Source organism: Neovison vison, chromosome 2, assembly GCF_020171115.1.
Source record: "Neovison vison isolate M4711 chromosome 2, ASM_NN_V1, whole genome shotgun sequence".
Taxonomy (NCBI): Eukaryota; Metazoa; Chordata; class Mammalia; order Carnivora; family Mustelidae; genus Neogale; species Neogale vison.
In genome coordinates this window covers 147894102-147920211 of record NC_058092.1, presented here as the reverse complement: position 1 = coordinate 147920211, position 26110 = coordinate 147894102, and the positions used below count along the sequence as shown (strand labels likewise).

General features: G+C 72.3%; 12 non-coding genes across 12 annotated transcripts; all 12 read right to left on the bottom strand.

Annotated features, from left to right (window-relative positions):
* Positions 1-556: 556 nt before the first annotated feature.
* On the bottom strand, positions 557-675 carry LOC122901253. Its single transcript, XR_006383385.1, has one exon. It is a non-coding gene; the product is annotated as a 5S ribosomal RNA (ribosomal RNA).
* A 2176-nt stretch (positions 676-2851) lies between these two features.
* On the bottom strand, positions 2852-2970 carry LOC122901252. Its single transcript, XR_006383384.1, has one exon. It is a non-coding gene; the product is annotated as a 5S ribosomal RNA (ribosomal RNA).
* A 2179-nt stretch (positions 2971-5149) lies between these two features.
* On the bottom strand, positions 5150-5268 carry LOC122901275. Its single transcript, XR_006383406.1, has one exon. It is a non-coding gene; the product is annotated as a 5S ribosomal RNA (ribosomal RNA).
* Positions 5269-7437: 2169 nt separating this feature from the next.
* LOC122901664 lies at positions 7438-7556 on the bottom strand. Its single transcript, XR_006383652.1, has one exon. It is a non-coding gene; the product is annotated as a 5S ribosomal RNA (ribosomal RNA).
* A 2176-nt stretch (positions 7557-9732) lies between these two features.
* LOC122901287 lies at positions 9733-9851 on the bottom strand. Its single transcript, XR_006383418.1, has one exon. It is a non-coding gene; the product is annotated as a 5S ribosomal RNA (ribosomal RNA).
* Positions 9852-12037: 2186 nt separating this feature from the next.
* Positions 12038-12156, bottom strand: LOC122901655. The gene has a single exon (XR_006383644.1). It is a non-coding gene; the product is annotated as a 5S ribosomal RNA (ribosomal RNA).
* A 2181-nt stretch (positions 12157-14337) lies between these two features.
* On the bottom strand, positions 14338-14455 carry LOC122901297. Its single transcript, XR_006383427.1, has one exon. It is a non-coding gene; the product is annotated as a 5S ribosomal RNA (ribosomal RNA).
* Positions 14456-16624: 2169 nt separating this feature from the next.
* On the bottom strand, positions 16625-16743 carry LOC122901643. The gene has a single exon (XR_006383633.1). It is a non-coding gene; the product is annotated as a 5S ribosomal RNA (ribosomal RNA).
* Positions 16744-18919: 2176 nt separating this feature from the next.
* Positions 18920-19038, bottom strand: LOC122901296. The gene has a single exon (XR_006383426.1). It is a non-coding gene; the product is annotated as a 5S ribosomal RNA (ribosomal RNA).
* Positions 19039-21209: 2171 nt separating this feature from the next.
* Positions 21210-21328, bottom strand: LOC122901631. The gene has a single exon (XR_006383622.1). It is a non-coding gene; the product is annotated as a 5S ribosomal RNA (ribosomal RNA).
* Positions 21329-23517: 2189 nt separating this feature from the next.
* LOC122901620 lies at positions 23518-23636 on the bottom strand. Its single transcript, XR_006383611.1, has one exon. It is a non-coding gene; the product is annotated as a 5S ribosomal RNA (ribosomal RNA).
* A 2196-nt stretch (positions 23637-25832) lies between these two features.
* On the bottom strand, positions 25833-25951 carry LOC122901607. The gene has a single exon (XR_006383599.1). It is a non-coding gene; the product is annotated as a 5S ribosomal RNA (ribosomal RNA).
* Between the last annotated feature and the right edge of the window lie 159 nt (positions 25952-26110).

Sequence of the window (26110 nt, the reverse complement as noted above, 5' to 3'; positions counted from 1 at the left end):
TCGCTAGGGGATCCAGGGCCCAGGGCCCGGGCCCGGGCGCACAGGCCCGAGGAGAGGTTGCCCGAGCTCGGGGTCGAGGCCCGCTCCTGCCTCCTGTCCCCCACAACCCCGGCCCCGGCCCGCCCCTCCCCGCCCTCCTCCCACAGCCCGTCGGCCCCCACCCCCTCCCCGCGTCCATGGCCGTGGTCCTCACCCCGGTCCCCCTTTCCCTGCCTCTGGCCCCCGAGCCCCCTCCAACACTGCCTCTCCCTGCCAGCAGCCCCCCAAGGTCGGCTGAGGCGCGGCTGGGCCTCGTGGCGTGGAGGCGGAAAGGCTGGGTTGTGGCCGGCCGCCCGTGCAGCGGGCCGCCCTTTTGGGGCCAGGGGCCCGCGATGCTGGGGCTGGGGTGGCCAGGGGTCGGGGGGTCAGGGGCCCGAGGTGACCGGGCTCAGGGGCTGCGGCGTTCAGGGACTGCTGGGAGGCCGCCGCGTTGGCGGCCAAGCGAGTGGGAGGGAGGCCGAAGGGGGAGAGAAAAGAGGAAGGCCAAACAAGACAAGCGTTTGGGGGCGAAAGAAAAAGCCTACAGCACCCGGTATTCCCAGGCGGTCTCCCATCCAAGTACTAACCAGGCCCGACCCTGCTTAGCTTCCGAGATCAGACGAGATCGGGCGCGTTCAGGGTGGTATGGCCGTAGACGCCTGCCGCCGCAGCTGGCCGCCCCAAGAGCCTGCTGCGCGCTTCGCGGGCCCCGGCGCGCGCCGCGGCTCACCCCTCCGCCTGTCCTTGTCCTGGCGCCTGCCTCCCCGCCCGCCCGCCCGCCCAGGGGCCCAGACGCCTGCGGGCCCCGGGGCCTCGCCAAAGTCCCTCCGGGCACTCTCCCATCCCGGGACTCCCCAGCCCTTCCGCCCCGTGCCTCTGCAGGTGGCAAGGGGCTGTGTCCTCGGGCCCGCGCGCGGTGAGCACAGCGCCCCCCAGCGCACACCCAGCGCCCTAGGCCTGGCCCAGCTGGCCACCTGGCCTTCCCTCCTCTCCTCTCCTCTGCTCTCCTCTCCTCTCCTCTGCTCTCTTATGCTCTCCTCTCCTCTGCTCTCCTCTGCTCTCCTCTACTCTCCTCCAGTCAGCTCTGCTCGGCTCGGCTCGGCTCGGCTCGGCTCGGCTCTGCTCGGCTCGGCTGGGCACGGCTTGGACGGGTTCGGTTCTCCCCTCCTCTGCACCCCGCCTCGCTCCCAGCCCACCCGAGGCCACGAGGACACGGGCGATGCCACACACCCGCCCAGAAGCGGCAGCCCCGCCCCGTGACCCTTCCTCCGCGCGCTTCCCCTCGCCACCCACCCGCAACAGGCCCTGACCAGAGACACGATAGGCCGGCTCACCTACACGGACACAGGGATACCCACGGAGACACAGGGACAGACACAGACTGAGGGATGTCTGCACAGACGGCCAGAACGCAGAGCCCCAGAGACAGACTCTCCAACCCGCAGTCCCCCCCACCCCCCCAGACCCTCCACACCCCCAGCTCCCAGGACAGACGCGGTGACCCTGACCGGCATGGGGACAGGGACCGGGTCGGAGACACGGGTGCACGCAACGCTCACACACCCACTCACACGCACAGGAACACACACACGCACGCACACACCCGCGCACACACGCACTCGGACAAGACACCACCCACCCAGGAGGCTGCGGTGGCCTGGCACCTGTCCCGGGAGGGAGGGCCGGCGTGCTTGGGCAGGGCTTTGGCCTAGGTGGCGGCGCCCTGGAGCTGCCGGAGGAGCCCGGGGAGCCCGAGGACCTGCCGGTGAGGTGTCAGCAGTCCCGTTCGGCTCCCTTTCCTGCCCAGCACCCGGTCTGGCCTGGGGGCCTGCCAGGGATTCTTTCATGGGTCTAGTCTTCTGGTGTGGGGTGTGGGGTGTGGGGTGTGGGGTGTGGGGTGTGGCGTGGGGCCGGGGGCGGGGCGGGGGCCTCTCTTGGCCCGGTGTGCGGCGCCTCCGGTCTTTCTCGGAGCGAGACAGCCCCGCGCTTGCCGTGGCTGCTCCCGGGAGACGCAGGGTGGAGCCGAGTGCCCAAGGCGCCGGGAGCCCACGCGGGTCGGCCATCTGGCGTCCTGGGCACCTCGGCCCGGGCGCGGGGCCCCAGGGGCGAAGGGGAGGTGGTCGGTGAGAAGGAAGGGAATGCCCTTCCGGCCTGAGCGGAGCCCAGGCCCGGTGGAGAGAAGGGGCAGGGTGGGCCCAGGTCGCGGGGGCGCCGGGAGGGGTGGGGCGGTGGGGCGGGCTGCCGGTGGGCTTTGGAGCTGGGGGCAGCCCGAGGGCCTCGCTAGGGGATCCAGGGCCCAGGGCCCGGGCCCGGGCGCACAGGCCCGAGGAGAGGTTGCCCGAGCCCGGGGTCGAGGCCCGCTCCTGCCTCCTGTCCCCCACAACCCCGGCCCCGGCCCGCCCCTCCCCGCCCTCCTCCCACAGCCCGTCGGCCCCCACCCCCTCCCCGCGTCCATGGCCGTGGTCCTCACCCCGGTCCCCCTTTCCCTGCCTCTGGCCCCCGAGCCCCCTCCAACACTGCCTCTCCCTGCCAGCAGCCCCCCAAGGTCGGCTGAGGCGCGGCTGGGCCTCGTGGCGTGGAGGCGGAAAGGCTGGGTTGTGGCCGGCCGCCCGTGCAGCGGGCCGCCCTTTTGGGGCCAGGGGCCCGCGATGCTGGGGCTGGGGTGGCCAGGGGTCGGGGGGTCAGGGGCCCGAGGTGACCGGGCTCAGGGGCTGCGGCGTTCAGGGACTGCTGGGAGGCCGCCGCGTTGGCGGCCAAGCGAGTGGGAGGGAGGCCGAATGGGGAGAGAAAAGAGGAAGGCCAAACAAGACAAGCGTTTGGGGGCGAAAGAAAAAGCCTACAGCACCCGGTATTCCCAGGCGGTCTCCCATCCAAGTACTAACCAGGCCCGACCCTGCTTAGCTTCCGAGATCAGACGAGATCGGGCGCGTTCAGGGTGGTATGGCCGTAGACGCCTGCCGCCGCAGCTGGCCGCCCCAAGAGCCTGCTGCGCGCTTCGCGGGCCCCGGCGCGCGCCGCGGCTCACCCCTCCGCCTGTCCTTGTCCTGGCGCCTGCCTCCCCGCCCGCCCGCCCGCCCAGGGGCCCAGACGCCTGCGGGCCCCGGGGCCTCGCCAAAGTCCCTCCGGGCACTCTCCCATCCCGGGACTCCCCAGCCCCTCCGCCCCGTGCCTCTGCAGGTGGCAAGGGGCTGTGTCCTCGGGCCCGCGCGCGGTGAGCACAGCGCCCCCCAGCGCCCACCCAGCGCCCTAGGCCTGGCCCAGCTGGCCACCTGGCCTTCCCTCCTCTCCTCTCCTCTCCTCTGCTCTCCTCTCCTCTCCTCTCCTCTGCTCTCTTATGCTCTCCTCTCCTCTGCTCTCCTCTGCTCTCCTCTACTCTCCTCCAGTCAGCTCTGCTCGGCTCGGCTCGGCTCGGCTCGGCTCGGCTCTGCTCGGCTCGGCTGGGCACGGCTTGGACGGGTTCGGTTCTCCCCTCCTCTGCACCCCGCCTCGCTCCCAGCCCACCCGAGGCCACGAGGACACGGGCGATGCCACACACCCGCCCAGAAGCGGCAGCCCCGCCCCGTGACCCTTCCTCCGCGCGCTTCCCCTCGCCACCCACCCGCAACAGGCCCTGACCAGAGACACGATAGGCCGGCTCACCTACACGGACACAGGGATACCCACGGAGACACAGGGACAGACACAGACTGAGGGATGTCTGCACAGACGGCCAGAACGCAGAGCCCCAGAGACAGACTCTCCAACCCGCAGTCCCCCCCACCCCCCCAGACCCTCCACACCCCCAGCTCCCAGGACAGACGCGGTGACCCTGACCGGCATGGGGACAGGGACCGGGTCGGAGACACGGGTGCACGCAACGCTCACACACCCACTCACACGCACAGGAACACACACACGCACGCACACACCCGCGCACACACGCACTCGGACAAGACACCACCCACCCAGGAGGCTGCGGTGGCCTGGCACCTGTCCCGGGAGGGAGGGCCGGCGTGCTTGGGCAGGGCTTTGGCCTAGGTGGCGGCGCCCTGGAGCTGCCGGAGGAGCCCGGGGAGCCCGAGGACCTGCCGGTGAGGTGTCAGCAGTCCCGTTCGGCTCCCTTTCCTGCCCAGCACCCGGTCTGGCCTGGGGGCCTGCCAGGGATTCTTTCATGGGTCTAGTCTTCTGGTGTGGGGTGTGGGGTGTGGGGTGTGGGGTGTGGCGTGGGGCCGGGGGCGGGGCGGGGGCCTCTCTTGGCCCGGTGTGCGGCGCCTCCGGTCTTTCTCGGAGCGAGACAGCCCCGCGCTTGCCGTGGCTGCTCCCGGGAGACGCAGGGTGGAGCCGAGTGCCCAAGGCGCCGGGAGCCCACGAGGGTCGGCCATCTGGCGTCCTGGGCACCTCGGCCCGGGCGCGGGGCCCCAGGGGCGAAGGGGAGGTGGTCGGTGAGAAGGAAGGGAATGCCCTTCCGGCCTGAGCGGAGCCCAGGCCCGGTGGAGAGAAGGGGCAGGGTGGGCCCAGGTCGCGGGGGCGCCGGGAGGGGTGGGGCGGTGGGGCGGGCTGCCGGTGGGCTTTGGAGCTGTGGGCAGCCCGAGGGCCTCGCTAGGGGATCCAGGGCCCAGGGCCCGGGCCCGGGCGCACAGGCCCGAGGAGAGGTTGCCCGAGCCCGGGGTCGAGGCCCGCTCCTGCCTCCTGTCCCTCACAACCACGGCCCCGGCCCGCCCCTCCCCGCCCTCCTCCCACAGCCCGTCGGCCCCCACCCCCTCCCCGCGTCCATGGCCGTGGTCCTCACCCCGGTCCCCCTTTCCCTGCCTCTGGCCCCTGAGCCCCCTCCAACACTGCCTCTCCCTCCCAGCAGCCCCCCAAGGTAGGCTGAGGCGCGGCTGGGCCTCGTGGCGTGGAGGCGGAAAGGCTGGGTTGTGGCCGGCCGCCCGTGCAGCGGGCCGCCCTTTTGGGGCCAGGGGCCCGCGATGCTGGGGCTGGGGTGGCCAGGGGTCGGGGGGTCAGGGGCCCGAGGTGACCGGGCTCCGGGGCTGCGGCGTTCAGGGCCTGCTGGGAGGCCGCCGCGTTGGCGGCCAAGCGAGTGGGAGGGAGGCCGAAGGGGGAGAGAAAAGAGGAAGGCCAAACAAGACAAGCGTTTGGGGGCGAAAGAAAAAGCCTACAGCACCCGGTATTCCCAGGCGGTCTCCCATCCAAGTACTAACCAGGCCCGACCCTGCTTAGCTTCCGAGATCAGACGAGATCGGGCGCGTTCAGGGTGCTATGGCCGTAGACGCCTGCCGCCGCAGCTGGCCGCCCCAAGAGCCTGCTGCGCGCTTCGCGGGCCCCGGCGCGCGCCGCGGCTCACCCCTCCGCCTGTCCTTGTCCTGGCGCCTGCCTCCCCGCCCGCCCGCCCGCCCAGGGGCCCAGACGCCTGCGGGCCCCGGGGCCTCGCCAAAGTCCCTCCGGGCACTCTCCCATCCCGGGACTCCCCAGCCTCTCCGCCCCGTGCCTCTGCAGGTGGCAAGGGGCTGTGTCCTCGGGCCCGCGCGCGGTGAGCACAGCGCCCCCCAGCGCCCACCCAGCGCCCTAGGCCTGGCCCAGCTGGCCACCTGGCCTTCCCTCCTCTCCTCTCCTCTCCTCTGCTCTCCTCTCCTCTCCTCTCCTCTGCTCTCTTATGCTCTCCTCTCCTCTGCTCTCCTCTGCTCTCCTCTACTCTCCTCCAGTCAGCTCTGCTCTGCTCGGCTCGGCTCGGCTCGGCTCGGCTCGGCTCGGCACGGCTTGGACGGGTTCGGTTCTCCCCTCCTCTGCACCCCGCCTCGCTCCCAGCCCACCCGAGGCCACGAGGACACGGGCGATGCCACACACCAGCCCAGAAGCGGCAGCCCCGCCCCGTGACCCTTCCTCCGCGCGCTTCCCCTCGCCACCCACCCGCAACAGGCCCTGACCAGAGACACGATAGGCCGGCTCACCTACACGGACACAGGGATACCCACGGAGACACAGGGACAGACACAGACTGAGGGATGTCTGCACAGACGGCCAGAACGCAGAGCCCCAGAGACAGACTCTCCAACCCGCAGTCCCCCCCACCCCCCCAGACCCTCCACACCCCCAGCTCCCAGGACAGACGCGGTGACCCTGACCGGCATGGGGACAGGGACCGGGTCGGAGACACGGGTGCACGCAACGCTCACACACCCACTCACACGCACAGGAACACACACACGCACGCACACACCCGCGCACACACGCACTCGGACAAGACACCACCCACCCAGGAGGCTGCGGTGGCCTGGCACCTGTCCCGGGAGGGAGGGCCGGCGTGCTTGGGCAGGGCTTTGGCCTAGGTGGCGGCGCCCTGGAGCTGCCGGAGGAGCCCGGGGAGCCCGAGGACCTGCCGGTGAGGTGTCAGCAGTCCCGTTCGGCTCCCTTTCCTGCCCAGCACCCGGTCTGGCCTGGGGGCCTGCCAGGGATTCTTTCATGGGTCTAGTCTTCTGGTGTGGGGTGTGGGGTGTGGGGTGTGGGGTGTGGCGTGGGGCCGGGGGCGGGGCGGGGGCCTCTCTTGGCCCGGTGTGCGGCGCCTCCGGTCTTTCTCGGAGCGAGACAGCCCCGCGCTTGCCGTGGCTGCTCCCGGGAGACGCAGGGTGGAGCCGAGTGCCCAAGGCGCCGGGAGCCCACGAGGGTCGGCCATCTGGCGTCCTGGGCACCTCGGCCCGGGCGCGGGGCCCCAGGGGCGAAGGGGAGGTGGTCGGTGAGAAGGAAGGGAATGCCCTTCCGGCCTGAGCGGAGCCCAGGCCCGGTGGAGAGAAGGGGCAGGGTGGGCCCAGGTCGCGGGGGCGCCGGGAGGGGTGGGGCGGTGGGGCGGGCTGCCGGTGGGCTTTGGAGCTGTGGGCAGCCCGAGGGCCTCGCTAGGGGATCCAGGGCCCAGGGCCCGGGCCCGGGCGCACAGGCCCGAGGAGAGGTTGCCCGAGCCCGGGGTCGAGGCCCGCTCCTGCCTCCTGTCCCTCACAACCCCGGCCCCGGCCCGCCCCTCCCCGCCCTCCTCCCACAGCCCGTCGGCCCCCACCCCCTCCCCGCGTCCATGGCCGTGGTCCTCACCCCGGTCCCCCTTTCCCTGCCTCTGGCCCCTGAGCCCCCTCCAACACTGCCTCTCCCTGCCAGCAGCCCCCCAAGGTAGGCTGAGGCGCGGCTGGGCCTCGTGGCGTGGAGGCGGAAAGGCTGGGTTGTGGCCGGCCGCCCGTGCAGCGGGCCGCCCTTTTGGGGCCAGGGGCCCGCGATGCTGGGGCTGGGGTGGCCAGGGGTCGGGGGGTCAGGGGCCCGAGGTGACCGGGCTCAGGGGCTGCGGCGTTCAGGGACTGCTGGGAGGCCGCCGCGTTGGCGGCCAAGCGAGTGGGAGGGAGGCCGAAGGGGGAGAGAAAAGAGGAAGGCCAAACAAGACAAGCGTTTGGGGGCGAAAGAAAAAGCCTACAGCACCCGGTATTCCCAGGCGGTCTCCCATCCAAGTACTAACCAGGCCCGACCCTGCTTAGCTTCCGAGATCAGACGAGATCGGGCGCGTTCAGGGTGGTATGGCCGTAGACGCCTGCCGCCGCAGCTGGCCGCCCCAAGAGCCTGCTGCGCGCTTCGCGGGCCCCGGCGCGCGCCGCGGCTCACCCCTCCGCCTGTCCTTGTCCTGGCGCCTGCCTCCCCGCCCGCCCGCCCGCCCAGGGGCCCAGACGCCTGCGGGCCCCGGGGCCTCGCCAAAGTCCCTCCGGGCACTCTCCCATCCCGGGACTCCCCAGCCTCTCCGCCCCGTGCCTCTGCAGGTGGCAAGGGGCTGTGTCCTCGGGCCCGCGCGCGGTGAGCACAGCGCCCCCCAGCGCCCACCCAGCGCCCTAGGCCTGGCCCAGCTGGCCACCTGGCCTTCCCTCCTCTCCTCTCCTCTCCTCTGCTCTCCTCTCCTCTCCTCTCCTCTGCTCTCTTATGCTCTCCTCTCCTCTGCTCTCCTCTGCTCTCCTCTACTCTCCTCCAGTCAGCTCTGCTCTGCTCGGCTCGGCTCGGCTCGGCTCGGCTCGGCTCGGCACGGCTTGGACGGGTTCGGTTCTCCCCTCCTCTGCACCCCGCCTCGCTCCCAACCCACCCGAGGCCACGAGGACACGGGCGATGCCACACACCAGCCCAGAAGCGGCAGCCCCGCCCCGTGACCCTTCCTCCGCGCGCTTCCCCTCGCCACCCACCCGCAACAGGCCCTGACCAGAGACACGATAGGCCGGCTCACCTACACGGACACAGGGATACCCACGGAGACACAGGGACAGACACAGACTGAGGGATGTCTGCACAGACGGCCAGAACGCAGAGCCCCAGAGACAGACTCTCCAACCCGCAGTCCCCCCCACCCCCCCAGACCCTCCACACCCCCAGCTCCCAGGACAGACGCGGTGACCCTGACCGGCATGGGGACAGGGACCGGGTCGGAGACACGGGTGCACGCAACGCTCACACACCCACTCACACGCACAGGAACACACACACGCACGCACACACCCGCGCACACACGCACTCGGACAAGACACCACCCACCCAGGAGGCTGCGGTGGCCTGGCACCTGTCCCGGGAGGGAGGGCCGGCGTGCTTGGGCAGGGCTTTGGCCTAGGTGGCGGCGCCCTGGAGCTGCCGGAGGAGCCCGGGGAGCCCGAGGACCTGCCGGTGAGGTGTCAGCAGTCCCGTTCGGCTCCCTTTCCTGCCCAGCACCCGGTCTGGCCTGGGGGCCTGCCAGGGATTCTTTCATGGGTCTAGTCTTCTGGTGTGGGGTGTGGGGTGTGGGGTGTGGGGTGTGGGGTGTGGCGTGGGGCCGGGGGCGGGGCGGGGGCCTCTCTTGGCCCGGTGTGCGGCGCCTCCGGTCTTTCTCGGAGCGAGACAGCCCCGCGCTTGCCGTGGCTGCTCCCGGGAGACGCAGGGTGGAGCCGAGTGCCCAAGGCGCCGGGAGCCCACGCGGGTCGGCCATCTGGCGTCCTGGGCACCTCGGCCCGGGCGCGGGGCCCCAGGGGCGAAGGGGAGGTGGTCGGTGAGAAGGAAGGGAATGCCCTTCCGGCCTGAGCGGAGCCCAGGCCCGGTGGAGAGAAGGGGCAGGGTGGGCCCAGGTCGCGGGGGCGCCGGGAGGGGTGGGGCGGTGGGGCGGGCTGCCGGTGGGCTTTGGAGCTGGGGGCAGCCCGAGGGCCTCGCTAGGGGATCCAGGGCCCAGGGCCCGGGCCCGGGCGCACAGGCCCGAGGAGAGGTTGCCCGAGCCCGGGGTCGAGGCCCGCTCCTGCCTCCTGTCCCCCACAACCCCGGCCCCGGCCCGCCCCTCCCCGCCCTCCTCCCACAGCCCGTCGGCCCCCACCCCCTCCCCGCGTCCATGGCCGTGGTCCTCACCCCGGTCCCCCTTTCCCTGCCTCTGGCCCCCGAGCCCCCTCCAACACTGCCTCTCCCTGCCAGCAGCCCCCCAAGGTCGGCTGAGGCGCGGCTGGGCCTCGTGGCGTGGAGGCGGAAAGGCTGGGTTGTGGCCGGCCGCCCGTGCAGCGGGCCGCCCTTTTGGGGCCAGGGGCCCGCGATGCTGGGGCTGGGGTGGCCAGGGGTCGGGGGGTCAGGGGCCCGAGGTGACCGGGCTCCGGGGCTGCGGCGTTCAGGGACTGCTGGGAGGCCGCCGCGTTGGCGGCCAAGCGAGTGGGAGGGAGGCCGAAGGGGGAGAGAAAAGAGGAAGGCCAAACAAGACAAGCGTTTGGGGGCGAAAGAAAAAGCCTACAGCACCCGGTATTCCCAGGCGGTCTCCCATCCAAGTACTAACCAGGCCCGACCCTGCTTAGCTTCCGAGATCAGACGAGATCGGGCGCGTTCAGGGTGGTATGGCCTTAGACGCCTGCCGCCGCAGCTGGCCGCCCCAAGAGCCTGCTGCGCGCTTCGCGGGCCCCTGCGCGCGCCGCGGCTCACCCCTCCGCCTGTCCTTGTCCTGGCGCCTGCCTCCCCGCCCGCCCGCCCGCCCAGGGGCCCAGACGCCTGCGGGCCCCGGGGCCTCGCCAAAGTCCCTCCGGGCACTCTCCCATCCCGGGACTCCCCAGCCCCTCCGCCCCGTGCCTCTGCAGGTGGCAAGGGGCTGTGTCCTCCGGCCCGCGCGCGGTGAGCACAGCGCCCCCCAGCGCCCACCCAGCGCCCTAGGCCTGGCCCAGCTGGCCACCTGGCCTTCCCTCCTCTCCTCTCCTCTCCTCTGCTCTCCTCTCCTCTCCTCTCCTCTGCTCTCTTATGCTCTCCTCTCCTCTGCTCTCCTCTGCTCTCCTCTACTCTCCTCCAGTCAGCTCTGCTCGGCTCGGCTCGGCTCGGCTCGGCTCGGCTCTGCTCGGCTCGGCTGGGCACGGCTTGGACGGGTTCGGTTCTCCCCTCCTCTGCACCCCGCCTCGCTCCCAGCCCACCCGAGGCCACGAGGACACGGGCGATGCCACACACCCGCCCAGAAGCGGCAGCCCCGCCCCGTGACCCTTCCTCCGCGCGCTTCCCCTCGCCACCCACCCGCAACAGGCCCTGACCAGAGACACGATAGGCCGGCTCACCTACACGGACACAGGGATACCCACGGAGACACAGGGACAGACACAGACTGAGGGATGTCTGCACAGACGGCCAGAACGCAGAGCCCCAGAGACAGACTCTCCAACCCGCAGTCCCCCCCACCCCCCCAGACCCTCCACACCCCCAGCTCCCAGGACAGACGCGGTGACCCTGACCGGCATGGGGACAGGGACCGGGTCGGAGACACGGGTGCACGCAACGCTCACACACCCACTCACACGCACAGGAACACACACACGCACGCACACACCCGCGCACACACGCACTCGGACAAGACACCACCCACCCAGGAGGCTGCGGTGGCCTGGCACCTGTCCCGGGAGGGAGGGCCGGCGTGCTTGGGCAGGGCTTTGGCCTAGGTGGCGGCGCCCTGGAGCTGCCGGAGGAGCCCGGGGAGCCCGAGGACCTGCCGGTGAGGTGTCAGCAGTCCCGTTCGGCTCCCTTTCCTGCCCAGCACCCGGTCTGGCCTGGGGGCCTGCCAGGGATTCTTTCATGGGTCTAGTCTTCTGGTGTGGGGTGTGGGGTGTGGGGTGTGGGGTGTGGGGTGTGGCGTGGGGCCGGGGGCGGGGCGGGGGCCTCTCTTGGCCCGGTGTGCGGCGCCTCCGGTCTTTCTCGGAGCGAGACAGCCCCGCGCTTGCCGTGGCTGCTCCCGGGAGACGCAGGGTGGAGCCGAGTGCCCAAGGCGCCGGGAGCCCACGCGGGTCGGCCATCTGGCGTCCTGGGCACCTCGGCCCGGGCGCGGGGCCCCAGGGGCGAAGGGGAGGTGGTCGGTGAGAAGGAAGGGAATGCCCTTCCGGCCTGAGCGGAGCCCAGGCCCGGTGGAGAGAAGGGGCAGGGTGGGCCCAGGTCGCGGGGGCGCCGGGAGGGGTGGGGCGGTGGGGCGGGCTGCCGGTGGGCTTTGGAGCTGGGGGCAGCCCGAGGGCCTCGCTAGGGGATCCAGGGCCCAGGGCCCGGGCCCGGGCGCACAGGCCCGAGGAGAGGTTGCCCGAGCTCGGGGTCGAGGCCCGCTCCTGCCTCCTGTCCCCCACAACCCCGGCCCCGGCCCGCCCCTCCCCGCCCTCCTCCCACAGCCCGTCGGCCCCCACCCCCTCCCCGCGTCCATGGCCGTGGTCCTCACCCCGGTCCCCCTTTCCCTGCCTCTGGCCCCCGAGCCCCCTCCAACACTGCCTCTCCCTGCCAGCAGCCCCCCAAGGTCGGCTGAGGCGCGGCTGGGCCTCGTGGCGTGGAGGCGGAAAGGCTGGGTTGTGGCCGGCCGCCCGTGCAGCGGGCCGCCCTTTTGGGGCCAGGGGCCCGCGATGCTGGGGCTGGGGTGGCCAGGGGTCGGGGGGTCAGGGGCCCGAGGTGACCGGGCTCAGGGGCTGCGGCGTTCAGGGACTGCTGGGAGGCCGCCGCGTTGGCGGCCAAGCGAGTGGGAGGGAGGCCGAAGGGGGAGAGAAAAGAGGAAGGCCAAACAAGACAAGCGTTTGGGGGCGAAAGAAAAAGCCTACAGCACCCGGTATTCCCAGGCGGTCTCCCATCCAAGTACTAACCAGGCCCGACCCTGCTTAGCTTCCGAGATCAGACGAGATCGGGCGCGTTCAGGGTGGTATGGCCGTAGACGCCTGCCGCCGCAGCTGGCCGCCCCAAGAGCCTGCTGCGCGCTTCGCGGGCCCCGGCGCGCGCCGCGGCTCACCCCTCCGCCTGTCCTTGTCCTGGCGCCTGCCTCCCCGCCCGCCCGCCCGCCCAGGGGCCCAGACGCCTGCGGGCCCCGGGGCCTCGCCAAAGTCCCTCCGGGCACTCTCCCATCCCGGGACTCCCCAGCCCTTCCGCCCCGTGCCTCTGCAGGTGGCAAGGGGCTGTGTCCTCGGGCCCGCGCGCGGTGAGCACAGCGCCCCCCAGCGCCCACCTAGCGCCCTAGGCCTGGCCCAGCTGGCCACCTGGCCTTCCCTCCTCTCCTCTCCTCTCCTCTGCTCTCCTCTCCTCTCCTCTGCTCTCTTATGCTCTCCTCTCCTCTGCTCTCCTCTGCTCTCCTCTACTCTCCTCCAGTCAGCTCTGCTCGGCTCGGCTCGGCTCGGCTAGGCTCGGCTCTGCTCGGCTCGGCTGGGCACGGCTTGGACGGGTTCGGTTCTCCCCTCCTCTGCACCCCTCCTCGCTCCCAGCCCACCCGAGGCCACGAGGACACGGGCGATGCCACACACCCGCCCAGAAGCGGCAGCCCCGCCCCGTGACCCTTCCTCCGCGCGCTTCCCCTCGCCACCCACCCGCAACAGGCCCTGACCAGAGACACGATTGGCCGGCTCACCTACACGGACACAGGGATACCCACGGAGACACAGGGACAGACACAGACTGAGGGATGTCTGCACAGACGGCCAGAACGCAGAGCCCCAGAGACAGACTCTCCAACCCGCAGTCCCCCCCACCCCCCCAGACCCTCCACACCCCCAGCTCCCAGGACAGACGCGGTGACCCTGACCGGCATGGGGACAGGGACCGGGTCGGAGACACGGGTGCACGCAACGCTCACACACCCACTCACACGCACAGGAACACACACACGCACGCACACACCCGCGCACACACGCACTCGGACAAGACACCACCCACCCAGGAGGCTGCGGTGGCCTGGCACCTGTCCCGGGAGGGAGGGCCGGCGTGCTTGGGCAGGGCTTTGGCCTAGGTGGCGGCGCCCTGGAGCTGCCGGAGGAGCCCGGGGAGCCCGAGGACCTGCCGGTGAGGTGTCAGCAGTCCCGTTCGGCTCCCTTTCCTGCCCAGCACCCGGTCTGGCCTGGGGGCCTGCCAGGGATTCTTTCATGGGTCTAGTCTTCTGGTGTGGGGTGTGGGGTGTGGGGTGTGGGGTGTGGGGTGTGGCGTGGGGCCGGGGGCGGGGCGGGGGCCTCTCTTGGCCCGGTGTGCGGCGCCTCCGGTCTTTCTCGGAGCGAGACAGCCCCGCGCTTGCCGTGGCTGCTCCCGGGAGACGCAGGGTGGAGCCGAGTGCCCAAGGCGCCGGGAGCCCACGAGGGTCGGCCATCTGGCGTCCTGGGCACCTCGGCCCGGGCGCGGGGCCCCAGGGGCGAAGGGGAGGTGGTCGGTGAGAAGGAAGGGAATGCCCTTCCGGCCTGAGCGGAGCCCAGGCCCGGTGGAGAGAAGGGGCAGGGTGGGCCCAGGTCGCGGGGGCGCCTGGAGGGGTGGGGCGGTGGGGCGGGCTGCCGGTGGGCTTTGGAGCTGGGGGCAGCCCGAGGGCCTTGCTAGGGGATCCAGGGCCCAGGGCCCGGGCCCGGGCGCACAGGCCCGAGGAGAGGTTGCCCGAGCCCGGGGTCGAGGCCCGCTCCTGCCTCCTGTCCCTCACAACCCCGGCCCCGGCCCGCCCCTCCCCGCCCTCCTCCCACAGCCCGTCGGCCCCCACCCCCTCCCCGCGTCCATGGCCGTGGTCCTCACCCCGGTCCCCCTTTCCCTGCTTCTGGCCCATGAGCCCCCTCCAACACTGCCTCTCCCTCCCAGCAGCCCCCCAAGGTAGGCTGAGGCGCGGCTGGGCCTCGTGGCGTGGAGGCGGAAAGGCTGGGTTGTGGCCGGCCGCCCGTGCAGCGGGCCGCCCTTTTGGGGCCAGGGGCCCGCGATGCTGGGGCTGGGGTGGCCAGGGGTCGGGGGGTCAGGGGCCCGAGGTGACCGGGCTCAGGGGCTGCGGCGTTCAGGGACTGCTGGGAGGCCGCCGCGTTGGCGGCCAAGCGAGTGGGAGGGAGGCCGAAGGGGGAGAGAAAAGAGGAAGGCCAAACAAGACAAGCGTTTGGGGGCGAAAGAAAAAGCCTACAGCACCCGGTATTCCCAGGCGGTCTCCCATCCAAGTACTAACCAGGCCCGACCCTGCTTAGCTTCGAGATCAGACGAGATCGGGCGCGTTCAGGGTGGTATGGCCGTAGACGCCTGCCGCCGCAGCTGGCCGCCCCAAGAGCCTGCTGCGCGCTTCGTGGGCCCCGGCGCGCGCCGCGGCTCACCCCTCCGCCTGTCCTTGTCCTGGCGCCTGCCTCCCCGCCCGCCCGCCCGCCCAGGGGCCCAGACGCCTGCGGGCCCCGGGGCCTCGCCAAAGTCCCTCCGGGCACTCTCCCATCCCGGGACTCCCCAGCCTCTCCGCCCCGTGCCTCTGCAGGTGGCAAGGGGCTGTGTCCTCGGGCCCGCGCGCGGTGAGCACAGCGCCCCCCAGCGCCCACCCAGCGCCCTAGGCCTGGCCCAGCTGGCCACCTGGCCTTCCCTCCTCTCCTCTCCTCTCCTCTGCTCTCCTCTCCTCTCCTCTCCTCTGCTCTCTTATGCTCTCCTCTCCTCTGCTCTCCTCTGCTCTCCTCTACTCTCCTCCAGTCAGCTCTGCTCTGCTCGGCTCGGCTCGGCTCGGCTCGGCTCGGCTCGGCACGGCTTGGACGGGTTCGGTTCTCCCCTCCTCTGCACCCCGCCTCGCTCCCAGCCCACCCGAGGCCACGAGGACACGGGCGATGCCACACACCAGCCCAGAAGCGGCAGCCCCGCCCCGTGACCCTTCCTCCGCGCGCTTCCCCTCGCCACCCACCCGCAACAGGCCCTGACCAGAGACACGATAGGCCGGCTCACCTACACGGACACAGGGATACCCACGGAGACACAGGGACAGACACAGACTGAGGGATGTCTGCACAGACGGCCAGAACGCAGAGCCCCAGAGACAGACTCTCCAACCCGCAGTCCCCCCCACCCCCCCAGACCCTCCACACCCCCAGCTCCCAGGACAGACGCGGTGACCCTGACCGGCATGGGGACAGGGACCGGGTCGGAGACACGGGTGCACGCAACGCTCACACACCCACTCACACGCACAGGAACACACACACGCACGCACACACCCGCGCACACACGCACTCGGACAAGACACCACCCACCCAGGAGGCTGCGGTGGCCTGGCACCTGTCCCGGGAGGGAGGGCCGGCGTGCTTGGGCAGGGCTTTGGCCTAGGTGGCGGCGCCCTGGAGCTGCCGGAGGAGCCCGGGGAGCCCGAGGACCTGCCGGTGAGGTGTCAGCAGTCCCGTTCGGCTCCCTTTCCTGCCCAGCACCCGGTCTGGCCTGGGGGCCTGCCAGGGATTCTTTCATGGGTCTAGTCTTCTGGTGTGGGGTGTGGGGTGTGGGGTGTGGGGTGTGGCGTGGGGCTGGGGGCGGGGCGGGGGCCTCTCTTGGCCCGGTGTGCGGCGCCTCCGGTCTTTCTCGGAGCGAGACAGCCCCGCGCTTGCCGTGGCTGCTCCCGGGAGACGCAGGGTGGAGCCGAGTGCCCAAGGCGCCGGGAGCCCACGAGGGTCGGCCATCTGGCGTCCTGGGCACCTCGGCCCGGGCGCGGGGCCCCAGGGGCGAAGGGGAGGTGGTCGGTGAGAAGGAAGGGAATGCCCTTCCGGCCTGAGCGGAGCCCAGGCCCGGTGGAGAGAAGGGGCAGGGTGGGCCCAGGTCGCGGGGGCGCCGGGAGGGGTGGGGCGGTGGGGCGGGCTGCCGGTGGGCTTTGGAGCTGGGGGCAGCCCGAGGGCCTCGCTAGGGGATCCAGGGCCCAGGGCCCGGGCCCGGGCGCACAGGCCCGAGGAGAGGTTGCCCGAGCTCGGGGTCGAGGCCCGCTCCTGCCTCCTGTCCCCCACAACCCCGGCCCCGGCCCGCCCCTCCCCGCCCTCCTCCCACAGCCCGTCGGCCCCCACCCCCTCCCCGCGTCCATGGCCGTGGTCCTCACCCCGGTCCCCCTTTCCCTGCCTCTGGCCCCCGAGCCCCCTCCAACACTGCCTCTCCCTGCCAGCAGCCCCCCAAGGTCGGCTGAGGCGCGGCTGGGCCTCGTGGCGTGGAGGCGGAAAGGCTGGGTTGTGGCCGGCCGCCCGTGCAGCGGGCCGCCCTTTTGGGGCCAGGGGCCCGCGATGCTGGGGCTGGGGTGGCCAGGGGTCGGGGGGTCAGGGGCCCGAGGTGACCGGGCTCAGGGGCTGCGGCGTTCAGGGACTGCTGGGAGGCCGCCGCGTTGGCGGCCAAGCGAGTGGGAGGGAGGCCAAAGGGGGAGAGAAAAGAGGAAGGCCAAACAAGACAAGCGTTTGGGGGCGAAAGAAAAAGCCTACAGCACCCGGTATTCCCAGGCGGTCTCCCATCCAAGTACTAACCAGGCCCGACCCTGCTTAGCTTCCGAGATCAGACGAGATCGGGCGCGTTCAGGGTGGTATGGCCGTAGACGCCTGCCGCCGCAGCTGGCCGCCCCAAGAGCCTGCTGCGCGCTTCGCGGGCCCCGGCGCGCGCCGCGGCTCACCCCTCCGCCTGTCCTTGTCCTGGCGCCTGCCTCCCCGCCCGCCCGCCCGCCCAGGGGCCCAGACGCCTGCGGGCCCCGGGGCCTCGCCAAAGTCCCTCCGGGCACTCTCCCATCCCGGGACTCCCCAGCCCCTCCGCCCCGTGCCTCTGCAGGTGGCAAGGGGCTGTGTCCTCGGGCCCGCGCGCGGTGAGCACAGCGCCCCCCAGCGCACACCCAGCGCCCTAGGCCTGGCCCAGCTGGCCACCTGGCCTTCCCTCCTCTCCTCTCCTCTGCTCTCCTCTCCTCTCCTCTGCTCTCTTATGCTCTCCTCTCCTCTGCTCTCCTCTGCTCTCCTCTACTCTCCTCCAGTCAGCTCTGCTCGGCTCGGCTCGGCTCGGCTCGGCTCGGCTCTGCTCGGCTCGGCTGGGCACGGCTTGGACGGGTTCGGTTCTCCCCTCCTCTGCACCCCGCCTCGCTCCCAGCCCACCCGAGGCCACGAGGACACGGGCGATGCCACACACCCGCCCAGAAGCGGCAGCCCCGCCCCGTGACCCTTCCTCCGCGCGCTTCCCCTCGCCACCCACCCGCAACAGGCCCTGACCAGAGACACGATAGGCCGGCTCACCTACACGGACACAGGGATACCCACGGAGACACAGGGACAGACACAGACTGAGGGATGTCTGCACAGACGGCCAGAACGCAGAGCCCCAGAGACAGACTCTCCAACCCGCAGTCCCCCCCACCCCCCCAGACCCTCCACACCCCCAGCTCCCAGGACAGACGCGGTGACCCTGACCGGCATGGGGACAGGGACCGGGTCGGAGACACGGGTGCACGCAACGCTCACACACCCACTCACACGCACAGGAACACACACACGCACGCACACACCCGCGCACACACGCACTCGGACAAGACACCACCCACCCAGGAGGCTGCGGTGGCCTGGCACCTGTCCCGGGAGGGAGGGCCGGCGTGCTTGGGCAGGGCTTTGGCCTAGGTGGCGGCGCCCTGGAGCTGCCGGAGGAGCCCGGGGAGCCCGAGGACCTGCCGGTGAGGTGTCAGCAGTCCCGTTCGGCTCCCTTTCCTGCCCAGCACCCGGTCTGGCCTGGGGGCCTGCCAGGGATTCTTTCATGGGTCTAGTCTTCTGGTGTGGGGTGTGGGGTGTGGGGTGTGGGGTGTGGGGTGTGGCGTGGGGCCGGGGGCGGGGCGGGGGCCTCTCTTGGCCCGGTGTGCGGCGCCTCCGGTCTTTCTCGGAGCGAGACAGCCCCGCGCTTGCCGTGGCTGCTCCCGGGAGACGCAGGGTGGAGCCGAGTGCCCAAGGCGCCGGGAGCCCACGCGGGTCGGCCATCTGGCGTCCTGGGCACCTCGGCCCGGGCGCGGGGCCCCAGGGGCGAAGGGGAGGTGGTCGGTGAGAAGGAAGGGAATGCCCTTCCGGCCTGAGCGGAGCCCAGGCCCGGTGGAGAGAAGGGGCAGGGTGGGCCCAGGTCGCGGGGGCGCCGGGAGGGGTGGGGCGGTGGGGCGGGCTGCCGGTGGGCTTTGGAGCTGGGGGCAGCCCGAGGGCCTCGCTAGGGGATCCAGGGCCCAGGGCCCGGGCCCGGGCGCACAGGCCCGAGGAGAGGTTGCCCGAGCCCGGGGTCGAGGCCCGCTCCTGCCTCCTGTCCCCCACAACCCCGGCCCCGGCCCGCCCCTCCCCGCCCTCCTCCCACAGCCCGTCGGCCCCCACCCCCTCCCCGCGTCCATGGCCGTGGTCCTCACCCCGGTCCCCCTTTCCCTGCCTCTGGCCCCCGAGCCCCCTCCAACACTGCCTCTCCCTGCCAGCAGCCCCCCAAGGTCGGCTGAGGCGCGGCTGGGCCTCGTGGCGTGGAGGCGGAAAGGCTGGGTTGTGGCCGGCCGCCCGTGCAGCGGGCCGCCCTTTTGGGGCCAGGGGCCCGCGATGCTGGGGCTGGGGTGGCCAGGGGTCGGGGGGTCAGGGGCCCGAGGTGACCGGGCTCAGGGGCTGCGGCGTTCAGGGACTGCTGGGAGGCCGCCGCGTTGGCGGCCAAGCGAGTGGGAGGGAGGCCGAAGGGGGAGAGAAAAGAGGAAGGCCAAACAAGACAAGCGTTTGGGGGCGAAAGAAAAAGCCTACAGCACCCGGTATTCCCAGGCGGTCTCCCATCCAAGTACTAACCAGGCCCGACCCTGCTTAGCTTTCGAGATCAGACGAGATAGGGCGCGTTCAGGGTGGTATGGCCGTAGACGCCTGCCGCCGCAGCTGGCCGCCCCAAGAGCCTGCTGCGCGCTTCGCGGGCCCCGGCGCGCGCCGCGGCTCACCCCTCCGCCTGTCCTTGTCCTGGCGCCTGCCTCCCCGCCCGCCCGCCCGCCCAGGGGCCCAGACGCCTGCGGGCCCCGGGGCCTCGCCAAAGTCCCTCCGGGCACTCTCCCATCCCGGGACTCCCCAGCCCCTCCGCCCCGTGCCTCTGCAGGTGGCAAGGGGCTGTGTCCTCGGGCCCGCGCGCGGTGAGCACAGCGCCCCCCAGCGCCCACCCAGCGCCCTAGGCCTGGCCCAGCTGGCCACCTGGCCTTCCCTCCTCTCCTCTCCTCTCCTCTGCTCTCCTCTCCTCTCCTCTCCTCTGCTCTCTTATGCTCTCCTCTCCTCTGCTCTCCTCTGCTCTCCTCTACTCTCCTCCAGTCAGCTCTGCTCTGCTCGGCTCGGCTCGGCTCGGCTCGGCTCGGCACGGCTTGGACGGGTTCGGTTCGCCCCTCCTCTGCACCCCGCCTCGCTCCCAGCCCACCCGAGGCCACGAGGACACGGGCGATGCCACACACCAGCCCAGAAGCGGCAGCCCCGCCCCGTGACCCTTCCTCCGCGCGCTTCCCCTCGCCACCCACCCGCAACAGGCCCTGACCAGAGACACGATAGGCCGGCTCACCTACACGGACACAGGGATACCCACGGAGACACAGGGACAGACACAGACTGAGGGATGTCTGCACAGACGGCCAGAACGCAGAGCCCCAGAGACAGACTCTCCAACCCGCAGTCCCCCCCACCCCCCCAGACCCTCCACACCCCCAGCTCCCAGGACAGACGCGGTGACCCTGACCGGCATGGGGACAGGGACCGGGTCGGAGACACGGGTGCACGCAACGCTCACACACCCACTCACACGCACAGGAACACACACACGCACGCACACACCCGCGCACACACGCACTCGGACAAGACACCACCCACCCAGGAGGCTGCGGTGGCCTGGCACCTGTCCCGGGAGGGAGGGCCGGCGTGCTTGGGCAGGGCTTTGGCCTAGGTGGCGGCGCCCTGGAGCTGCCGGAGGAGCCCGGGGAGCCCGAGGACCTGCCGGTGAGGTGTCAGCAGTCCCGTTCGGCTCCCTTTCCTGCCCAGCACCCGGTCTGGCCTGGGGGCCTGCCAGGGATTCTTTCATGGGTCTAGTCTTCTGGTGTGGGGTGTGGGGTGTGGGGTGTGGGGTGTGGGGTGTGGCGTGGGGCCGGGGGCGGGGCGGGGGCCTCTCTTGGCCCGGTGTGCGGCGCCTCCGGTCTTTCTCGGAGCGAGACAGCCCCGCGCTTGCCGTGGCTGCTCCCGGGAGACGCAGGGTGGAGCCGAGTGCCCAAGGCGCCGGGAGCCCACGCGGGTCGGCCATCTGGCGTCCTGGGCACCTCGGCCCGGGCGCGGGGCCCCAGGGGCGAAGGGGAGGTGGTCGGTGAGAAGGAAGGGAATGCCCTTCCGGCCTGAGCGGAGCCCAGGCCCGGTGGAGAGAAGGGGCAGGGTGGGCCCAGGTCGCGGGGGCGCCGGGAGGGGTGGGGCGGTGGGGCGGGCTGCCGGTGGGCTTTGGAGCTGGGGGCAGCCCGAGGGCCTCGCTAGGGGATCCAGGGCCCAGGGCCCGGGCCCGGGCGCACAGGCCCGAGGAGAGGTTGCCCGAGCCCGGGGTCGAGGCCCGCTCCTGCCTCCTGTCCCCCACAACCCCGGCCCCGGCCCGCCCCTCCCCGCCCTCCTCCCACAGCCCGTCGGCCCCCACCCCCTCCCCGCGTCCATGGCCGTGGTCCTCACCCCGGTCCCCCTTTCCCTGCCTCTGGCCCCCGAGCCCCCTCCAACACTGCCTCTCCCTGCCAGCAGCCCCCCAAGGTCGGCTGAGGCGCGGCTGGGCCTCGTGGCGTGGAGGCGGAAAGGCTGGGTTGTGGCCGGCCGCCCGTGCAGCGGGCCGCCCTTTTGGGGCCAGGGGCCCGCGATGCTGGGGCTGGGGTGGCCAGGGGTCGGGGGGTCAGGGGCCCGAGGTGACCGGGCTCAGGGGCTGCGGCGTTCAGGGACTGCTGGGAGGCCGCCGCGTTGGCGGCCAAGCGAGTGGGAGGGAGGCCGAAGGGGGAGAGAAAAGAGGAAGGCCAAACAAGACAAGCGTTTGGGGGCGAAAGAAAAAGCCTACAGCACCCGGTATTCCCAGGCGGTCTCCCATCCAAGTACTAACCAGGCCCGACCCTGCTTAGCTTCCGAGATCAGACGAGATCGGGCGCGTTCAGGGTGGTATGGCCGTAGACGCCTGCCGCCGCAGCTGGCCGCCCCAAGAGCCTGCTGCGCGCTTCGCGGGCCCCGGCGCGCGCCGCGGCTCACCCCTCCGCCTGTCCTTGTCCTGGCGCCTGCCTCCCCGCCCGCCCGCCCGCCCAGGGGCCCAGACGCCTGCGGGCCCCGGGGCCTCGCCAAAGTCCCTCCGGGCACTCTCCCATCCCGGGACTCCCCAGCCCCTCCACCCCGTGCCTCTGCAGGTGGCAAGGGGCTGTGTCCTCGGGCCCGCGCGCGGTGAGCACAGCGCCCCCCAGCGCCCACCCAGCGCCCTAGGCCTGGCCCAGCTGGCCACCTGGCCTTCCCTCCTCTCCTCTCCTCTGCTCTCCTCTCCTCTCCTCTCCTCTGCTCTCCTCTCCTCTCCTCTCCTCTCCTCTGCTCTCTTATGCTCTCCTCTCCTCTGCTCTCCTCTGCTCTCCTCTACTCTCCTCCAGTCAGCTCTGCTCTGCTCGGCTCGGCTCGGCTCGGCTCGGCTCGGCACGGCTTGGACGGGTTCGGTTCTCCCCTCCTCTGCACCCCGCCTCGCTCCCAGCCCACCCGAGGCCACGAGGACACGGGCGATGCCACACACCAGCCCAGAAGCGGCAGCCCCGCCCCGTGACCCTTCCTCCGCGCGCTTCCCCTCGCCACCCACCCGCAACAGGCCCTGACCAGAGACACGATAGGCCGGCTCACCTACACGGACACAGGGATACCCACGGAGACACAGGGACAGACACAGACTGAGGGATGTCTGCACAGACGGCCAGAACGCAGAGCCCCAGAGACAGACTCTCCAACCCGCAGTCCCCCCCACCCCCCCAGACCCTCCACACCCCCAGCTCCCAGGACAGACGCGGTGACCCTGACCGGCATGGGGACAGGGACCGGGTCGGAGACACGGGTGCACGCAACGCTCACACACCCACTCACACGCACAGGAACACACACACGCACGCACACACCCGCGCACACACGCACTCGGACAAGACACCACCCACCCAGGAGGCTTTGGTGGCCTGGCACCTGTCCCGGGAGGGAGGGCCGGCGTGCTTGGGCAGGGCTTTGGCCTAGGTGGCGGCGCCCTGGAGCTGCCGGAGGAGCCCGGGGAGCCCGAGGACCTGCCGGTGAGGTGTCAGCAGTCCCGTTCGGCTCCCTTTCCTGCCCAGCACCCGGTCTGGCCTGGGGGCCTGCCAGGGATTCTTTCATGGGTCTAGTCTTCTGGTGTGGGGTGTGGGGTGTGGGGTGTGGGGTGTGGCGTGGGGCCGGGGGCGGGGCGGGGGCCTCTCTTGGCCCGGTGTGCGGCGCCTCCGGTCTTTCTCGGAGCGAGACAGCCCCGCGCTTGCCGTGGCTGCTCCCGGGAGACGCAGGGTGGAGCCGAGTGCCCAAGGCGCCGGGAGCCCACGAGGGTCGGCCATCTGGCGTCCTGGGCACCTCGGCCCGGGCGCGGGGCCCCAGGGGCGAAGGGGAGGTGGTCGGTGAGAAGGAAGGGAATGCCCTTCCGGCCTGAGCGGAGCCCAGGCCCGGTGGAGAGAAGGGGCAGGGTGGGCCCAGGTCGCGGGGGCGCCGGGAGGGGTGGGGCGGTGGGGCGGGCTGCCGGTGGGCTTTGGAGCTGGGGGCAGCCCGAGGGCCTCGCTAGGGGATCCAGGGCCCAGGGCCCGGGCCCGGGCGCACAGGCCCGAGGAGAGGTTGCCCGAGCCCGGGGTCGAGGCCCGCTCCTGCCTCCTGTCCCCCACAACCCCGGCCCCGGCCCGCCCCTCCCCGCCCTCCTCCCACAGCCCGTCGGCCCCCACCCCCTCCCCGCGTCCATGGCCGTGGTCCTCACCCCGGTCCCCCTTTCCCTGCCTCTGGCCCCCGAGCCCCCTCCAACACTGCCTCTCCCTGCCAGCAGCCCCCCAAGGTCGGCTGAGGCGCGGCTGGGCCTCGTGGCGTGGAGGCGGAAAGGCTGGGTTGTGGCCGGCCGCCCGTGCAGCGGGCCGCCCTTTTGGGGCCAGGGGCCCGCGATGCTGGGGCTGGGGTGGCCAGGGGTCGGGGGGTCAGGGGCCCGAGGTGACCGGGCTCAGGGGCTGCGGCGTTCAGGGACTGCTGGGAGGCCGCCGCGTTGGCGGCCAAGCGAGTGGGAGGGAGGCCGAAGGGGGAGAGAAAAGAGGAAGGCCAAACAAGACAAGCGTTTGGGGGCGAAAGAAAAAGCCTACAGCACCCGGTATTCCCAGGCGGTCTCCCATCCAAGTACTAACCAGGCCCGACCCTGCTTAGCTTCCGAGATCAGACGAGATCGGGCGCGTTCAGGGTGGTATGGCCGTAGACGCCTGCCGCCGCAGCTGGCCGCCCCAAGAGCCTGCTGCGCGCTTCGCGGGCCCCGGCGCGCGCCGCGGCTCACCCCTCCGCCTGTCCTTGTCCTGGCGCCTGCCTCCCCGCCCGCCCGCCCGCCCAGGGGCCCAGACGCCTGCGGGCCCCGGGGCCTCGCCAAAGTCCCTCCGGGCACTCTCCCATCCCGGGACTCCCCAGCCCCTCCGCCCCGTGCCTCTGCAGGTGGCAAGGGGCTGTGTCCTCGGGCCCGCGCGCGGTGAGCACAGCGCCCCCCAGCGCCCACCCAGCGCCCTAGGCCTGGCCCAGCTGGCCACCTGGCCTTCCCTCCTCTCCTCTCCTCTGCTCTCCTCTCCTCTCCTCTCCTCTGCTCTCCTCTCCTCTCCTCTCCTCTCCTCTGCTCTCTTATGCTCTCCTCTCCTCTGCTCTCCTCTGCTCTCCTCTACTCTCCTCCAGTCAGCTCTGCTCTGCTCGGCTCGGCTCGGCTCGGCTCGGCTCGGCACGGCTTGGACGGGTTCGGTTCTCCCCTCCTCTGCACCCCGCCTCGCTCCCAGCCCACCCGAGGCCACGAGGACACGGGCGATGCCACACACCAGCCCAGAAGCGGCAGCCCCGCCCCGTGACCCTTCCTCCGCGCGCTTCCCCTCGCCACCCACCCGCAACAGGCCCTGACCAGAGACACGATAGGCCGGCTCACCTACACGGACACAGGGATACCCACGGAGACACAGGGACAGACACAGACTGAGGGATGTCTGCACAGACGGCCAGAACGCAGAGCCCCAGAGACAGACTCTCCAACCCGCAGTCCCCCCCACCCCCCCAGACCCTCCACACCCCCAGCTCCCAGGACAGACGCGGTGACCCTGACCGGCATGGGGACAGGGACCGGGTCGGAGACACGGGTGCACGCAACGCTCACACACCCACTCACACGCACAGGAACACACACACGCACGCACACACCCGCGCACACACGCACTCGGACAAGACACCACCCACCCAGGAGGCTGCGGTGGCCTGGCACCTGTCCCGGGAGGGAGGGCCGGCGTGCTTGGGCAGGGCTTTGGCCTAGGTGGCGGCGCCCTGGAGCTGCCGGAGGAGCCCGGGGAGCCCGAGGACCTGCCGGTGAGGTGTCAGCAGTCCCGTTCGGCTCCCTTTCCTGCCCAGCACCCGGTCTGGCCTGGGGGCCTGCCAGGGATTCTTTCATGGGTCTAGTCTTCTGGTGTGGGGTGTGGGGTGTGGGGTGTGGGGTGTGGGGTGTGGCGTGGGGCCGGGGGCGGGGCGGGGGCCTCTCTTGGCCCGGTGTGCGGCGCCTCCGGTCTTTCTCGGAGCGAGACAGCCCCGCGCTTGCCGTGGCTGCTCCCGGGAGACGCAGGGTGGAGCCGAGTGCCCAAGGCGCCGGGAGCCCACGCGGGTCGGCCATCTGGCGTCCTGGGCACCTCGGCCCGGGCGCGGGGCCCCAGGGGCGAAGGGGAGGTGGTCGGTGAGAAGGAAGGGAATGCCCTTCCGGCCTGAGCGGAGCCCAGGCCCGGTGGAGAGAAGGGGCAGGGTGGGCCCAGGTCGCGGGGGCGCCGGGAGGGGTGGGGCGGTGGGGCGGGCTGCCGGTGGGCTTTGGAGCTGGGGGCAGCCCGAGGGCCTCGCTAGGGGATCCAGGGCCCAGGGCCCGGGCCCGGGCGCACAGGCCCGAGGAGAGGTTGCCCGAGCCCGGGGTCGAGGCCCGCTCCTGCCTCCTGTCCCCCACAACCCCGGCCCCGGCCCGCCCCTCCCCGCCCTCCTCCCACAGCCCGTCGGCCCCCACCCCCTCCCCGCGTCCATGGCCGTGGTCCTCACCCCGGTCCCCCTTTCCCTGCCTCTGGCCCCCGAGCCCCCTCCAACACTGCCTCTCCCTGCCAGCAGCCCCCCAAGGTCGGCTGAGGCGCGGCTGGGCCTCGTGGCGTGGAGGCGGAAAGGCTGGGTTGTGGCCGGCCGCCCGTGCAGCGGGCCGCCCTTTTGGGGCCAGGGGCCCGCGATGCTGGGGCTGGGGTGGCCAGGGGTCGGGGGGTCAGGGGCCCGAGGTGACCGGGCTCAGGGGCTGCGGCGTTCAGGGACTGCTGGGAGGCCGCCGCGTTGGCGGCCAAGCGAGTGGGAGGGAGGCCGAAGGGGGAGAGAAAAGAGGAAGGCCAAACAAGACAAGCGTTTGGGGGCGAAAGAAAAAGCCTACAGCACCCGGTATTCCCAGGCGGTCTCCCATCCAAGTACTAACCAGGCCCGACCCTGCTTAGCTTCCGAGATCAGACGAGATCGGGCGCGTTCAGGGTGGTATGGCCGTAGACGCCTGCCGCCGCAGCTGGCCGCCCCAAGAGCCTGCTGCGCGCTTCGCGGGCCCCGGCGCGCGCCGCGGCTCACCCCTCCGCCTGTCCTTGTCCTGGCGCCTGCCTCCCCGCCCGCCCGCCCGCCCAGGGGCCCAGACGCCTGCGGGCCCCGGGGCCTCG